Here is a 20,912-nt window from a genome sequence, read left to right on the forward strand (position 1 = left end):
CCACAGCTGGGTCACCGTGGCCCGTGTATCAGTATGGGGTAGTGAGCTGCATCTACTGACTGGAAGCACAGCAAATTGGAGTGCTGGTGGGACTATCACACAGGAGAAAACGGCTTCGACCTATCAACTGGAGTGGTTCACAATGCGCAACTCCGCTCACCTCAACTGAATAACTGTAAACAAATTACTCCGTGATTCAAAGGAATGCTCGGTTTTGAATCTGCATTGTGTCATGTACCTTTGAGAATGATGTCAAAACACCTTCATTGCTGTGATGGAGTATCCTGTTGGGCACAATATACCCGTTGTCAAATTTCCCACGTTCTGTTGGTCCAACTCCGATTTCACTCAGAAACACGAAATGTGTGACAGCGCAGACTGAGGCTACGCAGCCCACCTTAGCTCTGCTGGTTCAACACAATATGTAAATAAGTGTCTCATTCTGTCGCCTTCTCCCTGTAAATCTGCACATTGTTACATTGAACATGCCCACCGAATTCCCTTTTGTGTCCATTGAATCTGCCTCTTTGTCACTGTCAGACAGCGACTTACTGACCCCACTCCCTGTGCGAAAACTGTCTTCCTAATGTCACTTTTACTTATTTTCCTGATGACTTTAAATCTCTGCCAAATCCTTCTCGCTCCTTTCAGGCCTGGGAGCATTTTCACTGCATTATTTCCTCTGTCTAAAACCCTCATGACGTGAAAAACTTCAATCAGACCAGTTCTCCAAAGAGAGCTGCCCCAAACTTTCCAATCTCCCTTCATTGCTGACATTCCTCAGGACGGTATCATTCACGTTAACCTGTTCAGCGCCGTCTGCAATCACTTCACTTCCCCGCTTCCTGAAGTATCACCTTCAGAATTGAGCGTAATACAGGTGGAGGATTCATTCAGACTCGGATTGCGCGGGCGAAACATCTGCAATTCTTGTTCTCACTTTGAACAAGTGTTTCCCTTCGCCGTGTTCACTGCAATGGCAGCTCTGCGCCGTCCCTAATTCAGGCAGTCCGATCTTATTTAACGAAGCGGCTTTTTGAGAAAATTCATCAGGTATTTTTGCTCAGGTCAATTTAAGGAATGATGGTTCACCTGGGATTGGAACCCGGGAATTCTCACACGGCTGCATATGCTCGAAGACCCAAAGCTAGAATCATATCCCAGACTAACGAGCCACCAGCCATGGGTGCAGCCACCTCCGGAAGCAGCTGAGACTTGCTCAGTATGAAATACATTGTACATTGCTCCCAGAATTGCAAGAAGGGAAGAGTTTCAAGAACACCTGCTTCTCAATCTGTCTCCCTGCTCCCAGGACGCTGCTGTTTTTCCTGTCCCCAGTGACCGGGCTCTCTCCACTGGTGGATAATTGAACCATTTCGTTTCTACTTGCAAGCTGTGCTGGTGGAAGGCAGAGCCCATTCACTCTTCTGCTCTCTCACACTATTACGTGAGGCAGGAGAAGTCAGTTACAGACATGCGTAGGAAATGGGCAACTTTGAACTTGTTCCAAAGGTCCTGTTAACGGAGAGATAGAAAGATGCTGTGCTGTCGGGACAGAGAGAAATGGACACCGGAGACTCTTCCCTCAGGTAAATTGATATCAGTGCATTTTTGTGCAGCCTGCTTGGTGCTCAGAATTTGTCTTAACACAACAATCCTGCAGGAAGTCTTTTCTTACACCGTTCGTTTCTTTACTGCGGGAAATGGACTAAAACAGCAAGTCATGTGTTTCAACTTCACCGGTTCATTGCCGTCTGAGAGAAGAGGTTTCACATGAGATCAGGACACACCGACAGAGACCAGGACAAGACAACTCAGAGCTCCACAAGGGTGCCAGCGCAACTGTGTAAATTTCACTTGTGTATCGATGTGATATATTGAGCTCAGATACCCGAAGTTTTAGGAAACAAATGACATGGCAAGGAAAAGAACAGAGCGCCGTTATACGGGAAAGCTACTAAAGACATTAAGTGAGTAGGAGAAAATGGTTTCGCTTCTGGGTTATGATCCCAGCATGCACCCGCTGTACCATTCTCCTGAATTGCACGGTAGCTTTTCCAGAGAAGTATTCAGCTTTTCACCTGGCGTGTGACTTGCCTGTTCGAGAATGACATCAAAAGATCTTCACTGCTGTAGTGTCATGTGCTGTTGTGCAGACATGTCGCCGATGTGCAAATATAAACTCAGAGAGCAATGTACACGAGAGACTCTGAGCCAGCTGAAACTTGCTCAGTGTGAAATACATTCCACATTGCTCCAAGAATTGCAAGCAGCAAAGTGTTTCCAGAACATCTGCTTGTCATTCTGTCCCCGGGGCGCTGATATTTGTCTCATCCCCAGGAACTGGTCTATCTCCACTTGCGGATAATTAAACCAATTTGTTTCTACTTGTACGCTTTTCTGGAGGGAGGGAAGAGTCCATTCGCTCTTCTGCTCTTTAACTCCCAATCCCTTGGGGTGAGAGGTATCACTTACACTTTGTGGGCGGCACGGTGGCACAGTGGTTAGCACTGCTGCCTCACAGCGCTAGAGACCCGAGTTAAATTCCCGCCTCAGGCGACTGACTGTGTGGAGTTTGCAGGTTCTCCCCGTGTCTGCGTGGGTTTCCTCCGGGTGCTCCGGTTTCCTCCCACAGTCCAAAGATGTGCAGGTCAGGTGAATTGGTCATGCTGCATTCCCCGTAGTGTTAGGTAAGGGGTAAATGTAGGGGTATGGGTGAGTTGGGCTTCGGCGGGTCAGTGTGGACTTGTTGGGCCGAAGGGCCTGTTTCCACACTGTAAGTAATCTAATGAGTGGGAAGTGAGTAACTTTGATTGTGAATTTCCTCCAAACGTCTGTTATCGGAGAGATAGAAAGATGCTGTGCTGGCGGGGCAGAGAGAAATGGACACCGAGGACTCTTCCCTCAAATAGATTCATATGAGTACATTGTTGTGCAGCCTGCTTGGTGTTCAGAATTCGTCTTCACGCAGCAATCTTACAGAAAATCTCTCGCAAAGTGGGCATCGCTTTCATCGCTGCGACCGTGCAGCAGTTAACATCTGAGCCTAAGTGCCCCAGATGAAGAGAATCCGAGTGAAACCTTCACTCACTGAGAGTCATCCCCACGGCCCTGAGCTGCGGGACTGCAGGCAGTCCAACACGGAAGGGACGGTTAAATGAACCATTGTCGCTCCCTCAGCCTCTCTGTCCCATAGACAGGCAGCGGGACGGCATAAACACGTAGCAGCATTCCCCCGCCGACAGAGGCGGTCCAGCCCATCGTGTCCACGACGACTCTCTGCCACGTGTCTCTCTCTGAGGTGATTCACAATGAGTGATATCTGTCCGAATACTAAGGGGCTGTGTCTGAATGGTGATACCGTTTCTGACATGCTGATCCTCTTGTCATTCACGTCCAAACCGGCGAGGCGAATTATGACAGGGAAGGCACGAAACCACAAGGTATGCGTCTCAGCTCACTGGCATCTCAGAGAAGTGGGTTTGCGATTCAGTTCATAGGAAACCGACGAAGAACAGAAGACCACTCAGACCTCCAAACGCACGTTACTTGAACGGTGTGAGTTTCGCGACAGTATCGGTATGATACGGGGCATTCAGACACGCAGGAAATCTCAATGCTGAACAGAGAGCCATCACAAAGAAAAGTCGCTCAAGGAGACACTGAACAATAGCAGAGGATGGTTTCTATCCATCGACCTCTGGGTTATGGGCCCAGCACGCTCCCGCTGCGCCACTCTGCTCTTATGCCCGCCCATTTCCACAGGTCCCTTCAGCCTTTCGTCGGGAGCGTGGCATGCACGTTCGAGACTGATGTCAAAGATCTCAACTGCTGTCGTCTTGTATGGTGTTGCGCAGACGTATGGAGGCTTTGTAAATATAAACTTTTTCTAACTTTAAAACTCTGCCGAATCGTTGCCGATCCTTTCAAGCGTGGGAGCATTTTGACTACATTACTTTCTCTGTCTAGACTTCGCAAGCTTCAATGGGGCCAGATTTCAAACTTCTGTTCTCCGAAGAGAGCTGTCCCAAATTTCCAATCGACCCTCATCGCTGACAGCCCTCAAACACCGCACCACTCACGTCAACCTATTCAACGGTATCGCCAATCATTTCACTTCGCTGCTTTCTGTCCCATTGGTACGCCAGGGAGCCCAAACTCGTTTAACGAAGGTGCTTTTTGAGAAAATTGAACAGGCACGTTTGCACAAGTCATGAAACGCGGGCTCGTCCGGAATTTGAACCCGGGATTTCTCGCACGTCCGCAGACCCAAAGCGAGAATCATCCTCCTAGACCAACGAGCCACAAAGACAGAGCGCCTGCGCCCCCGCTCTACCTCTTGAACCAGCTGAGTCTTGCTCAGAGTGAAGTATAGTTGACATTGAACAGGCAGGGGCTGTTTTCTTTGGAATGTCGGAGGCTGAAGGGTGACTTTATGGAAGTTTACAAAATTATGAGGGGCATGGATAGGATAAATAGGCAAAGTCCTTTCCCTGGGGTCGGGGAGTCAAGAACTGGAGGGCATAGATTTAGGGTGAGAGGGGTAAGATATAAGAGAGACCTAAGGGGTAACATTTTCACGCAGAGGGTGGTGCGTGTATGGAATGAGCTGCCAGAGAAAGTGGCGGAGGCTGCTACAATTGCAACATTTAAGTGGCGTTTGGATGGATATATGAATAGGAAGGGTTTGGAGGTATATGGGCTGGGTGCTGACAGGTGGGACGAGATTGAGGTGGGATATCTGATCGACATGGACGGGTTGGACCGAAGGGTCTGTTTCCATGCTGTACATCTCTATGACTCTATGAACAGCTGCTTCTCATTCTGTCTCTCTGCTGCCGTTTGCCCGTCCCCAGGAACCGGGCCCTCTCTACTGGCAGAAAATTAAACTGTTTTCTTTCTAAACTTTTCTCTGACACCGGAGTGACCAGTGACAAGCATTGCCCTCCTCAACATAGGGTACAGAGAACAGGAGAAGACCCCTCAGACCTCCACGAGTGTGTCATCTCAACTGTGCACATTGGGCCTGTGCATCAATGTGAAATATTTACGTCGAAGTTTTTTGGGAAGCAGATGAGAAGGCGAGGTGCACAACAGTGCGCCGTTATACGGGAAAGCTGCTGAAGCCGACATTGAGTGAAAAGGAAAGAGCTGGCGGGAAAGAGAGCAATGTACACTGGAGACTCTAAGCCAGCTGAAATTTGCTCAGTGAGAAGTACATTTCACATTGCTCCAAGAATTGCCAGCAGCAAAGAGTTTTCAGAACATCTGCTTGTCATTCTGTCCCCGGGATGCGGTTTCTGACATGCGGACCGTCTTGTCATTCACGTCCGAAACGGCGATTTGAACCCGGGATCTCTCTCAGATGACAAGCAACATGAGTTTTACTGGGACAACACTACTATTATAGGACAAGCCAAAACAGAGAACAGCCAGGGAATTCCTAGAGGCGTGGCACTCATCCACAGATTCTATCAACAAGCACATCGACCTGGACCCAATATACCGGCCACTGCAGCAGAGAGCTGGAACTAACAACCGGCCGTGGCACGGCGGTACAGTGGTTCGCACTGCTGCCTCACAGCGCCAGAGACCCGGGTTCAATTCCTGCCTCAGGTAACTGACTGTGTGGAGTTTGCACGTTCTCCCCATGTCTGCGTGGGTTTCCTCCGGGTGCTCCGGTTTCCTCCCACAGTCACAAAGATGTGCAGGTCAGGTGAATTGGCCATGCTAAAAAAATAATTGCCCGTAGTGTCAGGTGCAGCGGTAAATGTAGGGGAATGGGTCTGGGCGGGTCGGTGTGGACTTGTTGGGCCGAAGGGCCTGCTTACACACTGTAAGTAATCTAATCTAATACAGATCACTATAAATGCCGGAGGAAACAGCACAGAAGCGCTTCAGCATCTTTCTATCTCTCCGCTTGCAATTCTTGCAGCAACGTGGTATGTACTTCATACTGAGCAAGTTTCAGCTGGCTCAGAGTCTCCGATGTACATTGCTGTGTTTGCCGCCAGCTCAGAGAGAGAACAATAGGAAGGACGTAGGAGTGAATAACGATCCGCGTGAGAGGGCGAATAACTGTTAATGGAGACTGTTAGCGGCTAACAATACGTAGTGTGTCATAGCAGACGAGGTGATAACAAGGAGTCGTTTGTGTGGTAGGGGTCAAGGACATGGGGGAGTTCAGGCCCTAAAGTTATGGAACTCGATATTGAAGACCGGAGGGCTGTAAGGTCTCCAAGTGGAAAATGAGGTGTTGTTCTTTCATCTGGAGCGAGAAGACTGCTGCCAGCCTGAGACAGACATGTTGGCCAGGGAACAGGGTGATGTGTTAAAGTGGCAGGCAACCGTAAGGTGAGGGCCTTTATTTCTGCGGGCAGAACCGGGATGTTCTGCGAAGCAGTCACCCAGTTTATGCTTCATGCTACATTGGGGAAACGACACTGTGAGCAGCGAATGCAGTGGACTAGGTTGTGGCAAAAGTGCTGCTTCACCTGGCAGGTATGTTTGAGCCCTTGGATATTCAGGAGGGAGCAGATAAATGAGCAGGTATGACACATTCGGCGGTTGCAGAGGAAAGTGCCTTGGCACTATGGGAGGTGGGTGTGGGGTGTTGCGAGTGAAGGAAGAGTGGAACCTATTGTTCTCTCTCTGAGCTGGCGGCAAACACAGCAATGTACATCGGAGACTCTGAACCAGCTGAAACTTGCTCAGTGTGAAGTACATTCCACATTGCTGCAAGAATTGCAATCAGCAAAGCGTTTCCAGAACATCTGCTTGTCATTCTGCCCCCGGGGCAGAATGCCCACTTTGTCTGATCCCCAGGAACTGGACTATCTCCACTGGTGGATAATGAAACCGTTTTACTTCTACTTGCACGTTGTTCTGGGGGGTGGGACGGGGAGTAGGGTGGGGGGCGGGGAGAGTCCATTCGCTCTTCTGCTCTCTCACTCTCTCTCTCTCTCTGAAACCCTTGGGGTGAGAGGTGTCAGTTACATTAATGCGGGGAACATGAACAACTTTGATTGTGAACTTTCTCCAAGGGTCTGTTATCGGAGAGATAGAAAGATGCTGTACAAGGACAGAAAGAAATGGACACCGAGAACTCTTCGCCCAGGTAAATTCACATTGCTGTGCAGCCTGCTTGGTGTTCAGAAATCGTCTTCACGCAGCAATCTTACGGGAAGTCTATTGCAAAGTGGGCATCGCTTTCTTTGCTGCGACCGCGCAGCAGTTAACATCTGAGCCCCAAAGTGTCCCAGATGAAGAGAATCCGAGTGAAACCTTCACTCACTGAGAGTCATCCCCACGGCTCTGAGCTGAGGGACTGCAGGCAGTCCAACACGGAAGGGACGGTTAAAAATGAACCAGTTTTGCTCCCTCAGCCTCTCTGTCCCAGAGACAGGCAGTGGGACGGCATAAACACGTAGCATCATTCTCGCGCAGACAGAAGCCGTTCAGCCCATCGAGTCCACGGCGACTGTCTGTCACTTGTCTCTCTCTCTGAGGTTATTCACAATCGGTGGTATACGTCCTAATTGTAGGGGACTATGTCTGAGTCGTGATGCGGTTTCTGACATGCTTGTCATTCTCGTCTGAACCAGGGTGGCGAATTAGTGCAAGGAATGGACGAAACCGCAAGGCATGTGTTTCAACTTTACCAGCTGATTGGCATCGCAGAGAACTGGGTTTGCGATTCAGTTCAGAGGAAACAGACGAAGTACAGACTACCACTGAGACCTCTAAAATCTTGCCACATGAGTTGAGTGGATTTGGCGAGTGCATCGATATGCTACATTTGGACACTCGGTAAGTAGATGCAAAGGCAGGCAGCTTGCAGAAGAGACCACCGATCTTAAGGAACGCAGCTCGAGGTGACATTGAACAACAAGCAAACGACGGTTTCGATTCATCGGTTATGGGCCCAGCACGCTCCCGCTGCGCCACTCTGCTGCCACGCCCTGCGGCCCTTCCACAGAACACTTCAGGTTTTCGTCTGGCACGCGGCAGGCACGTTCGAGCCTTATGTCAAAGACCTCCACTGCTGTCGTGTAATATGCTGTTTCGCAGACGTATGGAGGCTGTGTAAATATAAACTTATTTCTAAATTCCCACATTCTGTTGGTCGAACTGTGATTTCACACTGAATCACAACATGTGTCACAGCGCAGACGGAGGCCATGTGGCCCACCTTCGCTCTGCTGGTTCTACACTTAAGTAAACGTGTGTCTCTGTTCGTTTCATTCTCTCGCCTACTCAGCGTAAATCTGCACATCTGAACGTGACCACCGAATTCCCGTTTGTGTCCATTGAATCTTCCTCTTTGTCAGTGTCAGACAGGGACTTACTGACCCTACCACTCCCTGTACGAAAACGTTCTTCCTAATGTCACTTTTACTTCTTTTCATTGTGACTTTAAAATTCTGCCGAATTTTTGAGGTAGAGGTAAACAGCCAGAGATAATCACCGTCACTGATTTCCTTCCATCGATCCAACTTTGAGAATCAGTATCTTTCACTGACAAATAAAACACCTTTGTCCTCAGGTGCCTGCTTCATTTCGACCACGACTTCACGCCCCTCACTGTTCTCGTCTCACTTCCAAACACTTGGCTCATATCCTCAAAAACAGCTCTGTGGGTATCTGCTTGTTCCACCCTGACAGGCAGTGGGTTGCAGATTCCCGATCAGTCCCAATGTGATTGAAATATTTCAACCACCCCCCCACTGATTTGCATCTTTCAAAAAGCCGTGGAGCAATCCCCTTTCTTTTTGACGACAGTTCTCAACTGTAGTCGGCAGGGTTCACACCTGCGTGGGGAAACCGCAATGGATTTCATATCCATCGCATTCACCACTCGGCCCACCAATACAGAACCACACTGACAGCTTCATTTCCCAGGTCTCTCTGCCTGTGGAGCTGAGAAAGAGTAAATCATTGCAGAGTTTGTTTGAATCCAATCACTTCACAGGTTTCGAAAGGGTTAAATATCTGCAAATGGCGATTCTGGGTGTTTCATCCCGAAAGATGAAAGGGACGTTCAGTTAAAAACAAAACCAGAAATTGCAGGAGCAACTCAGCAGGTCAGGTAGCATCTGTAGAAAGAGAATCAGAGGCAACATTTCAGAACTTTTTTTTTCCTCATCCAGGTACAGCCAAACCTACTGAGTTGCTCCAGCAGTTTCGCTTTCTGTCTCGGACTCTCAGCAGCCGCAGTCCTTCACGTGAGAAATTCAATCAATTCAGAAATCCCTTTGTGCTTCCTCAGTGGAAAAGATTTCCGTTTGGGAAAGATTTTCCTGACACCATGAAAAACGCGCATCTTTGCAGCAGGAGCGTGAACAACAAACGCTCCGCTCTTGGGTGGTCTCCAACCACGAACCTATCGTTTAGGAGCCGAACGCGCTGACCAATTGCGCCACAGAGACAGGTTCGCGCATCACGCCCACAGTCTCGTTGAGGAAGCTACTATTCAAATCATAATTCAACCTGCCCCGCCCAGAATTACCATTGTCTTCTATCAGTTCAAACACAGCGAATACTGCAGAAAGCCAACGGGTCGAGCTGCATCTGTGGAAAGGTAAACAGAGCCGACGTTTTGAGTGTGTTACGGTTTTTGTTCAGAACTCAGTGTTTTGCCTCTTCCCGAAGTTGGTCCAGGTCTGTGTCTCAATTGGCAAACACATGGCAAGTGCAGTGCCGCAATGTGAAGTTATCGCATTGGCTGTTTAAAAAAAAAGCAGTGCATTGTTTAAATGGTGATATATTGGAATGTGGAGAAAGTGAGGACGAGAGGTGAAAGTCGAAAAATGTGGCACTGGAAAAGCAGAACAGGTCAGGCAGCATCTGAGGAGCAGGACAGTGAACGTTTTGGGCACAAGCCCTTCATCAGGAATGATGTATGGATGTACAATGGGGTCTCAGAGTCCCTCCACACCAGTCAATGCCAGTTATCGGGCAGATGCAGCAGGCAAAGAGCGAGGCAAGTGGTATATGACGAAGAGGAATTCATTTCCGAAGTGGGGTCATTGAACATATTCAAGGCTAAATTCATCTGAGTTTTGAACAACAAAGAAGTGGATGGTTATGGGGGGAGGTAAGAAAATGGTTTTAAGACCAGTACAGGTCAGTCACAGAGTCAGACAGCACTGAACAGACCCTTCATCCAACTCGCCCATGCTGAGTATGTTCTCAAAATAAACTCGTCCCACCTACCAGTGTTTGGCCCATAAACCTTCGAACCTTTCATATTCATGTACTTATCCAAATGTCTTTTAAAATTTGTAACTGTACGTGTATAAAATCATGAGGAGTATGGATAGGATAAATAGACAAAGTCTTTTCCCAGGGGTGGGGAAGTCCAGAACGAGGGGGCATGGGTTTAGCATTGGAGGGGAAAGATACAAAAGAGATCTAAGGGGCAACGTTTTCACGCAGAGGATTGTACGTTTATTGAATGAACTGCCAGAGGAAGTGGTGAAGTCTAGAACGATTGCAAAATTTAAAAGGCATTTGGTTAGGTATATGAATAGGAAGGGTTTGGAGGGATATTGGGCCGTGTGCTGTCAGGTGGGACGAGATTGGGTTGGGATAGTTGGTCAGCATGGTCAAGTTGGACCAAACAGTCGGTTTCGGTGCTGTACATCTCTGTGACTCTATGACTTCTTCTGGACATTCATTCTGCACTCAGACCACTCTCTTAAAAACGATCCTTGTTCTGTCTTTATAAAATCTTTCTCTACTCACCTCAAAATATTTGCTCCCTGATCCTGAAACCCCCAGCTGAGGGAAAGGACACCTGCTGTTCACCTCATCCGTGCCCCTCATGATTTTATAATCCTCTATATGCAGTGTTTAGGGGCTCATTGAAATAACGTCCTGATGCAGCTTCGTTTGTGGGTGTTGGGATGATTGCTTCTGTGGTTAAGCACTTGGTTTGCGTGTGTTGTTTTTCTGTCGACGCTAGTGTGAAGTTCCCTATTGACTGTTCGCTCTACTGTGACATCTAAGAATGGCACTTTGTTGTTGTTCTCCTCCTCTTCAAACCAGGAGCCCCCCTCAGGCTATAGTCTCATTACTTGGAACACCAATATACAGACTAGTCAAAGGCCTCCACTGAAGACTAAAACACCAAGTCGAAGATTCACGCCACTCCATTTATTCCATCCAAGAATTCCTGAACACCAAAGACACTAAGTTAGAAGAGGATGGAATAATGATGTCCTTTGACATAACAGCCCTGTTCACATCCATTAACATCAACGTGGCCAAAGAAAACTGAAGACACTACTCGAAGAACCAAAGACACAAATACAGCACCAACTTCATCAGCAAAGATAGCACGATCCAGCTCGTGGAACTGTGCCTTAACCACCCACTTCATATTCAGTAACAAGCCTCAAACAAATCAACGAAACATCCATGAAACCACCAGTATCAGGATTCCTAGCAGAAGCAAGAATGCAGAGTCTCAAACCAACAGCCCTTCCAACGATCCAATCCAAACTTTGTGTCCGCCACAGTGATGACACTTTTGTCATCAAAAAATGAAGTAAATTAGAGGAAACCTCCAACACCATCAACAATATCCTTACTGGCATAAAATTCACAAAAGAGGAGAACAACAACAAAGTGCCATTTCGAGATGTCACAGTAGAGCGAACAGTCAATGGTAAATTCAAAACAGCGTCTACAGGAAAACAACACACACGAACCAAGTACTTAGCTACAGAAGCAATGATCCCTACACATACAAACAAGCCTGAATCAGGACACTATTTCAACGAGGCAATACACACTGCAGTTGCCAGTAACGACGAAGACCACTAAGGAACTGTACAGCGCATTTAAGGAGAATGGGTAGGCAAAACATCCACTGAGAAATACTTCCCTGACCGGGAATCGAACCCGGGCCGCAGCGGTGAAAGCGCCGAATCCTAACCACTAGACCACCAGGGAGACAGCAACACCCGCTCACAGCTCTAATGTAAATTTCTTCCCTGCCCGGAAATCGAACCTGGGCCACGATCGTGAGAAGGCTTCCACCAATGTCATTGCTTGTATCCATTGCTCCCGATGCGGTCTCCTCTACATTGGGGAGACTGCAGACTCCTCGCAGAGTAAAGTCACAGCGCTTGAGGGAACATCTCCAGGACACCCACAGCAATCAACCCCATCACCCTCTGGCCCAGCATTTCAAACCCCTCCCACTCTGCCGAGAACATGCAGGTCCTGGACCTCCTCCATCGCCGCTCACTCCCCACCCGATGCCTGAAGGAAGAACGCCCCACATTTCGCCTCGGATAAATTCAACCCCAGGACATCAATGTGGACTTCACCAGTTTCCTCATTTCCCCTCCCCTCACCTTACCTCAGTTCCAACCTTCTAGCTCAGCGCTGTCCTCATGACCTGTCCGACCTGCCAATCTCCCTTCTCAACTGTTCGCTCCACCCTCCTCTCTGACCTGTCACCTCCATCCCCACCCCCATTCACCTATTGTACTCTTTGCTACCTTCGGTCCAGCACCCCCCAATTTATCTCGCCAACCATGGAAGCGTCCTGCCTCTATTCCTGATGAAGGGCTTTTGCCCGAAATGTCGATTTTCCTGCTCCTCGGAAGCTGTCTGACCTGCTGTGCTTTTCCAGCACCACTCTGATCTAAACTCTGGTTTCCAGCATCTGCAGTCCTCACTTTTGCCTACCCAATAAACCCAGTGTGACGATCTCACATCAACAAACTGACACTTGCAGACACAAGGTCTGCAGAAACCCTAGCCACATTACTTTACATTAAAGACATCTGTGAAATGATGTCCAGACAACTCAACCCTCTCAGCATTAAACAACAGCTAGTGAACCTTAAATACAAACAACCCGCGAACGAATGTTATTTACAAAATACCAGACAAGGAAATATATACATGAACTCTGCCGCACAGTTCTCTGTGGCAAGAAATGCTGGGATGAGATAAGGAAGATTTTTTTCAGCCAAAACGAATCGGCACTAACTGGACAGCCATTTAAAATCAACGCTGTCAGGCCTGGATGGAAGATTGGAAGGGATAATCAGTTTTCTTATTTCCTGAAGATTTACAAAGCTGAGACTGGGTTTTGGTGTTTGTTCCCTTTCCACTCCCAGCAGCCGCACTGGTTGGGGCGGTGAGTTGGGGAAAGTGAAATGTGCCTGTGAGCAGCGTGTGGGGTTCTTTCAGCTTCCCCTCCTCTGACAGCCCTGTGACGTGACTTTGATGTCTCAGGGACACTTACTGACGCGAGACAGTGAAAAGAGTCTCGTTCCTGCAGATCAGGAATTCAAACCTTATGCCGGCTTCAGGACAATGTGAAAGATTAATTGGGGTGTGTGAAGAAGCTGTGAGCTGCATTTCAAACATGTAGGTGGAGTCAGATGCGTCATCCATTGCGCCCCCGGCCCTGTGCGGACTAGACGCCGCCATGCTGCAGAGTTCTGACGTTAATACGGACATGCGCAGCAATGGGAACATTCACAAGGTGAACAGCCAAAGATAATCACCGTCACTGCTTCTCTTCCATTGTACCAAATTTGTGAAGCAGTATCTTTCACTGGCAAATAAAACACCTTTGCCCTCAGGTGCCTGCCTCATTTCGACCACGACTTCACGCCCCTCACTGTTCTAGTCTCATTTCCAAACACTTGGCTCATATCCTCAAAAGCAGCTCTGCGGGTATCTGCTTGTTCCACCCTGATAGGCAGTGGGTTGCAGATTCCCGACCAGTCCCAATGTGATTGAAATATTTCAAACCCTCCACTGATTTGCATCTTTAAAAAAAACCGTGGAGCAATCTCCCTTTCTTTTTGACGACAGTTCTCAACTGTAGTCGGCAGGGTTCACACCTGCGTGGGGAAACTGCAATGGATTTCATGTCCATAGCATTCACCATTCGGCCCACCAATACAGAACCACACTGACAGCTTCATTTCCCAGGTCTCTCTGCCTGTGGAGCTGAGAAAGAGTGAATCATTGCAGAGTTTGTTTGAATCCAATCACTTTACAGGTTTCGAAAGGGTTAAATATCTGCAAATGGCGAGTCTGGGTGTTTCATCCCGAAAGATGAAATGGACGTTCAGTCAAAAACAAAACCAGTAATTGCAGGAGCAGCTCAGCAGGTCAGGCAGCATCTGTAGAAAGAGAATCAGAGACAACATTTCAGAACTTTTTTTTCCTCATCCAGGTACTGAGTTGCTCCAGCAGTTTCGCTTTCTGTCTCGGACTGGAAGCATCCGCATTCCTTTACGTTAGAAATTCAATCAATTCAGAAACCCCTTTGTGCTTCCTCAGTGGAAAAAAATTCCGTTTGGGAAAGATTTTCCTGACACCATTAAAAACGCGCATCTTTGCAGCCAAGAAAGCGGTTGGAGCGTGAACAACGAACGCACCGTCTCGGGGTGGTCTCGAACTAACAACTTCCCCGTTAACAGCCGAACGCGCTGACCAGTTGCGCCACAGAGACAGGCCCGGCCCTTGCTGCACAGTCTCCTTGAGGAAGTTACTATTCAATTCATAATTCAACCTGCCCCGCACAGAAGTACCATTGTCAAAGCACTGATAACATGGTAGTCTGGTGTTATCTCGATTTCAGGTCCTGATTTCTCTGTCCTCTGGTCCCCCTGTTCCCACAGAGTAAAATGTTGTCTGTTCTCAGCTCTACTCGATTTCTGCTGAATCTTTGACACCCTTCTACACCTTCTGGAGCAATAAAATATTCTGAGCCTCCAGGAAATGACACCTTATTTTTTCCCCCTCCTGATTTTAAAAATCTCTATAAAGTTATCTGTCAACTTGCTAGGCTTCGTTGGAAAAATGTCCCAGCTTTTTCTTAACTCAAACCCTCCATTCCCAGCAGCACGCTGGTAAAGTGGGGAATAGGGATTTGTATCAAATCACATAAATGTACTGTCTGAAAAAATCTGGCTGTGTTCTTGCCTGAGATATTGAGAGTCCCTGGTGTAAGTAATTACGAATGCAATTATTTTGGTCACAGAATTGAACAATCATTTTGCAACAAAGGGGTCTACTCTGATAAGGAGGTAGTGGTCATTTCTAGGGTAACTGAACAGTTTGTAGATCAGGGAGATGAAGTTCCAGACACTTGGGAAAGGCAAGAAATGACTGTGATAAAGAAGACAAAGAACTGTGGATGCTGGAAAACTGAAACAAAAACTGACAACACTGGAAAAACTCAGCAGGACTGGAAGCATATGTGGAGAAAAAGCTGAGTTAAGGTTTCCAGTCCAACAACTCCTCTTCAGGATTCTGAAATAGTTTGTGAGAACCTCTTAAGACGACTGCTCCGCTTTAAGACCATAATACACAGGAGCAGGATGATGCCATTTGGCCCATCGAGTCCACTCCACCAGTCGATCATGGCTGATATATTTCTCCATCCCATTCTGCTGCCCTCTCCTCATAACCCTTGACCCCTTACTAATCAAGAACGTATCTCTGTCTTAAATACCCTCAATGACTTGGCATCCTCAACCCTTCTCCTCGTGGAAACATCATCTCCACATCCACACTATCCGGTCATAGAGTGGCACAGCGCTGCCTGACCCAATGTGATCTTCAGCATTTGTTATTTTCAGGAAGGATTCCAGCATCTACAACAATGCGCTTCTAAATTTTGTACCCAGTTGGTTAGCTCTCCCTGGATCCCGTGAGATTTAACCTTACTCAACAATCCACTGTGTGGTACAATTAACAAAGTTCCCAGGCCCCACCTCCTTTTGCACACGTAAGTAGCACGATGGATCAGTGGAGAGCACTGCTGCCTTACCGCACGAAGCACCAGCGTTCGATTCCAGCCTTGGGGCGACTGTCTGTGTGGAGTTTGCACATTCTCCCTGCTGTGTCTGCGTGGGTTTCCTCCGGCTGCTCTGGTTTCCTCCCAAAGTCTAACGATGTGCGGTTTCGGGAGAAGTGACCATACTAAATGGGCCCAGAGTGTGCAGTAAGTGTTGTGTAGTGTAGTGCACCTTGCAGAAGCACCAGCGGGCACACCAGTGCTCCCAGCAATCAGATTCTGCTGGTGAAACTTGCTGTGGGTCACTGCCAGGACTGAACCCCTGCCCATTCTGACAGTGCTTATAGCGGGAGAGTCGGTCGGATTTTTTTGTTTTATGCCGTCGTGCTCCCCACCCCCGCAACTTTGCTTCCAGTGGGCACTGCTGCTCGTTGAGACCAGGAGCTGTTCCCTCTCGTGTTTTCTATCCAGTCAAAGAATTATTGGCTCTGTCTGGGAACGAGCTCCAGTCTGTAAATAATAGCTGAATACTTCAGGGTGTCCATTCACATTCAGCAGTGATTTTGAAATTAAATCTACGGTTATGTGCCTGTGAACAACTCATCATCGAAGAATTGCCCAACGGCTTGGCAATTCATTGTTGGGAATTGATTGCTTCAATTGATAATTTTAAAAATTCTCTTCCTTAATTAACCCCTTAATTTTGTGTCTATGGGATGGTGGAGGACTTGTTCATAAGGCTTAAATCATCGTTATTAACTGGATTATCTTGTTTAACTTTGCCCTAGTAAATTTGCGGTATTCATAATTGTTTGTTCTTGTTTAAATTATAATTCTGGTGTGCAAGATCTGTTCATCAAGTGTGGCCCTCTTGACGAAACTGCTGTGGGTCACTCCCAGGACTGAGCCCCTGTGCATTCTGACAGTGTGTGTGCAGTGGGAGAGTCAGTGGGCTTTTTTGTTTTATGCCCTTGCCCCGCCCTGCCCCGCCGCCAACTTTGCCTCCATTGGGCGTTGCTGCTTGTTGAGCCCAGGAGCTGTTCTCTCGAGATTCTACTGTCAGTTATAGAATTGTTGGCTCTTTCTGGGAATGATCCGAGCCTGTAAGAAATGACTGAATACTTTGGGGTGTCTCGTCACATTCAGCAGTGACTTTTAAATTGGATTTACAGTTACGTGTCTGTGAAAAACTCATAGTCCAAGTATTGCACAAAGGCTTGGCAATCCATTGTTGGAAACTGTTTGTTTGAATTGGTAAGTTTTTTAAAAAAATTCTTTCTTAATTTGCCGCTGAAATTTCTATTTCTGAGATGATGGGGAACTTGATCAAAGGGTTTAATTCATTGCTATTAATTAGATTATCTACTTAACTTTGGCCTAGAAAAGTTGCCGTATTTATAATTGTTGGTTTTTGTTTAAATTATAATGTTGATGTGCAAGATCTGTTCTTCATCAAGTCTGGTTAGGAACAGTTGAGAAATTGAGGGACATTGCATGTTTTAATTTCACTGTGCTGTGAATCTGGTGAGAGTGACATTCATTTGTATTTGGTTGCGAACCCTCAGTTGTAATGTCTTTCACCCCAACTATTCACTATGGGAGTGAGTTCCACAGTCTCACCACACTCTGAGGTTTTTCATGAAATCTTTAGTGCAGAATTGGAAGGGAAAGTGTTGAAGAGGGCAGAATATAGGGTCTTAAATGCAAAAGCCAGGAAGTCATTCGACAAAGTAAAACCATGACAATGTAGGGACAAATAAGGAACTTTGACAGCAATGAAGAGGTCACACGTCAGATTTCAAGATAATGGTCGTGACAAAAAGAAAAAGTACTCTGCTGATATTGGATATTGTAATTAAGCAAGTTTCGAGATGCTGCTATTGGTTGAATATGATGACGTAAGAGATGAAATAACCAAAACCACGAATGTAATTTGATGCCGGTAACCATAAAGCAAGTGTATACTGTTGATTGATATAGGTCAATTGCGTGCAAGTAGGCCATTCAGCCCATCGAGTCAACATTGACTGACCGTCCCACCCAAAACCAATTCGTTACTCTATCTCTGTAACCCTGCATCTCCCATGGTCAATCTACACTCACCTGCACATCCTTTGGACTGTGGTAGGAGGCCAGAGCACCAGAGGAAACCAACGCAGACACAAGGGGAGAATGTGCAAACTCCTCACAAAGAGTCGGCCCGAGTGTTGGTTCAAACTCAGATCACTGATGCCGTGAGGCAGCAGTGCTATCCACCGTGCCACCACCACTTGCTGCTCTCTAAAGAAGTGAAGTTCAAAGACTTGGGAACACTTGAGAGAAAAACAAAACTCTCCTATCTTAAATGAGAGGCTAGTCTCTGGCAAGAAATAAGTGGACATTACATTTACATTAAGTCCTCGCCAGATGTTATACAGCTTCATCAGATCGTCTGTTTCTTCTAAACGCAAATTGATACAAGCCCAGCCTGACATCCCCTTGTCCCCGATTATAAGTTGAGTAAATCAGCGACCCTCGACCTCACTGGCATGACACAGGATGCCCTCAATCCAAGTTGACCTTAATTGTCTAACCTCTTGACGCCCACGCCACCATGTGGTCAGCCGCAACTCAGCCCTGAACGAGAGCAGAGGAATTGAATAGACAGCAGTGAGGTGGACATTGCATTCCCAGAGAATATTGTTCAAGTGAGAAAGTTGTTCAGCTCACATTCAAATCATTGCAGGGATCACATCTCCTCTCATTTAAATATCTTAGATCCCAATAACGGTCTAGTTTTGTTGTACATTGCGTGTGGTTTACCTGATTTTCTGTTGCTGTCATTCCCATTAGGGTGTGTGAATTCAGTACCAGATAATAGGCTCAGTTCTGAATTATCCTTGAGGATTGGTGTAGAACGTACTAAGTGTCAGTCATAATGGAAGAAGCTCTACTGTTTATTTAACCCTTTGCTGTCATTGTCCAGGGACTGAATGAATGGGGAAGTGTAGAGGGAGTTTTACTCTGTATCTAACCCAATGCTCTCTCTGTCTTGACAGTGTTTGTTGGGGACAGTGTTGAGGTAGCTTCACTTTCAATTTAAGAGTAGCGGAAGCTTTATTCTGATTGTAATCCCATGCTGTCCTTTTCCTGGGAGTGTGAGATGGCATCTGTAATTGAAGTGAATGCAGACTTGCTGTGGGAGTGGAGGGTACTTCTACCTGAGCACACCCATCTTTGAGATTGCTGTGCTGATCAAGATACTCTCAGACACCTTCATTCACTTTTCCAACCAACCACAGGGTGGTTAAGGATGGTATAAATGCAAGCATTGCCAGCGATGCCCACACACCATGCATGAATAAATGCTTTTTGTTTAAAAGTTACATTCACTTCCAAACCCTCTAATGTATGATTACTTACATGGAAAATTCCTGTCAGTTTGGAATATCATTTTAAAACATAGGAATGTGTCAACCATGTAGAAATATAACAAGAACAACAAATGGAGAAGTTAACAGGTAATGAGCAGGACCAGAATGCTGAGTCAGTCTGACCTCCATGGCTGAGAGAGTTCTCCCAGATGTTGAAGTTACACCAGTGCCTTTTACTCTTGCAGCTTGCCAAAAGTTTGTCCCCGATGTAAGATATTTCAATGACCCGAAGAACAAACTGTTTTTATCTCCATAGCTGCTGCCAGACTTGCTGAGTAATTCCAGCCCTTCTGTTTTATTCTTTTATCGGATTTGAGCTTCCCTAAGTCAGTGTAATGAAGAACTGCAATGCTGGAGATCTGAAACACAAAAATGCACCAATTGCTGGAGAAACTCAATAGGACTGGAAGCACAAGTGGAGAGAGAAGCAGAGTTAGCATTTCAAATGCTGTGACCCTTCTTCACAACTGTTCTGGACGCATGCCAGGATATTGACTCTGTTTCTTTCTCTCTCTCTCTCCACCGGTGTTGCCAGACAGGCTGAGTTTCTCCAGCAATTTCTGTTCTGACACTTTAACAAGGTTGATGTTTGTTATCCATCCCTAAGTGCAAGGTGTCTTGCTTATGCCAATTCAGAGGGCAATTTAAGAGACAACCACATTGCTGTGGGTCTGGAGTCACATGTAAGCCAGACCAGGTAAGGATGGCAGTTTCCCTCCTGAAAGGACATTGGTGCACATGGACTTTTATGACAATTGACGTCAGTGCCATCGATACCATACTGAGACTAATTTTGTGTTCCCCATTTATGATTTGAATTATTCACATCTCACCTCTTGCTGTGGTGGGATTTGAACTCATGTTCCCTGGATTACTCATCCTGTGACATTATGTCCACACTGTTGTTTCCCATTCTTTGCTATTTTGTGTTTGCTCTTTACGTCTTTGTCCTCAGATGTTTGGGAAATTGAACCTGTTTAAAAGATTGCCCTAAACCTGCCCCTTTGACCAAGTCTTTGGTCACCTGTCCTAATCTGTGCTCCACTCTTGTGATTTTTAAAGGAATTCTCATTATGTTCACGTGAAGCACTTTGAGATAGTTAACTGTACCACAGGTATTATTGGAATGCAGCTTGTATCCCTATCTTAATATCTGAAAATAGAGGGTCATATTTTAAAAGTAGAAGACAAAAATGAGGATGATTTTTTTTCTTTCTGATGGTTGTGTGTCTTCCTCAAAAGGCAGTGAATTCAAAATCTTTAAGGCAGAGGTCGATAGGTTCTTGCTAACCAAGTGGGTGACAGATTGTCGGGGATGTGGAGGAATGTCGAGCTGAGGTTGTATTCAGATCAGCCATGATCTTATTGAATGTTGCAGCAGGCTCGTAGGGCCGAGTGGCCTACTCCCGCCCTTTGTATCAAGCAGTCTCTGTCTCCCCTCTTATAGCTATGAACTGGATAATTCCTTTCCAATATTGCGCCTTGCAGACAGTTAAGTGAACACCAGATGGTCTCCTATTGGGAGCAGGCATATTGTAGCAATTGCAATATTTCTTGTGTTAATTTTGTTGCTTCTTACTCAGTGTTGCTGAGAATCATCTAAATAAAAACCAAAACACTTCTATAATTATCGCACCAATGGAAGTGTTGGTTTGGATGTAACATTGTTGAATAAGCCATTCCCAGCTTTTCCAGAATTCTGTGTTTAAAGCCCTCGA

At 46.7% G+C, this 20,912-nt stretch overlaps 1 non-coding gene across 1 annotated transcript; it reads right to left on the bottom strand.

Moving 5' to 3' along the window:
• Positions 1-11,886: 11,886 nt before the first annotated feature.
• trnae-uuc (transfer RNA glutamic acid (anticodon UUC)) lies at positions 11,887-11,958 on the bottom strand. Its single transcript has one exon. It is a non-coding gene; the product is annotated as a tRNA-Glu (tRNA).
• Positions 11,959-20,912: the final 8,954 nt, after the last annotated feature.

This window comes from Chiloscyllium plagiosum, unplaced genomic scaffold (assembly GCF_037043375.1).
Source record: "Chiloscyllium plagiosum isolate Xiang-an unplaced genomic scaffold, Cpla_swu_hap1 HiC_scaffold_27, whole genome shotgun sequence".
NCBI lineage: Eukaryota > Metazoa > Chordata > Chondrichthyes > Orectolobiformes > Hemiscylliidae > Chiloscyllium > Chiloscyllium plagiosum.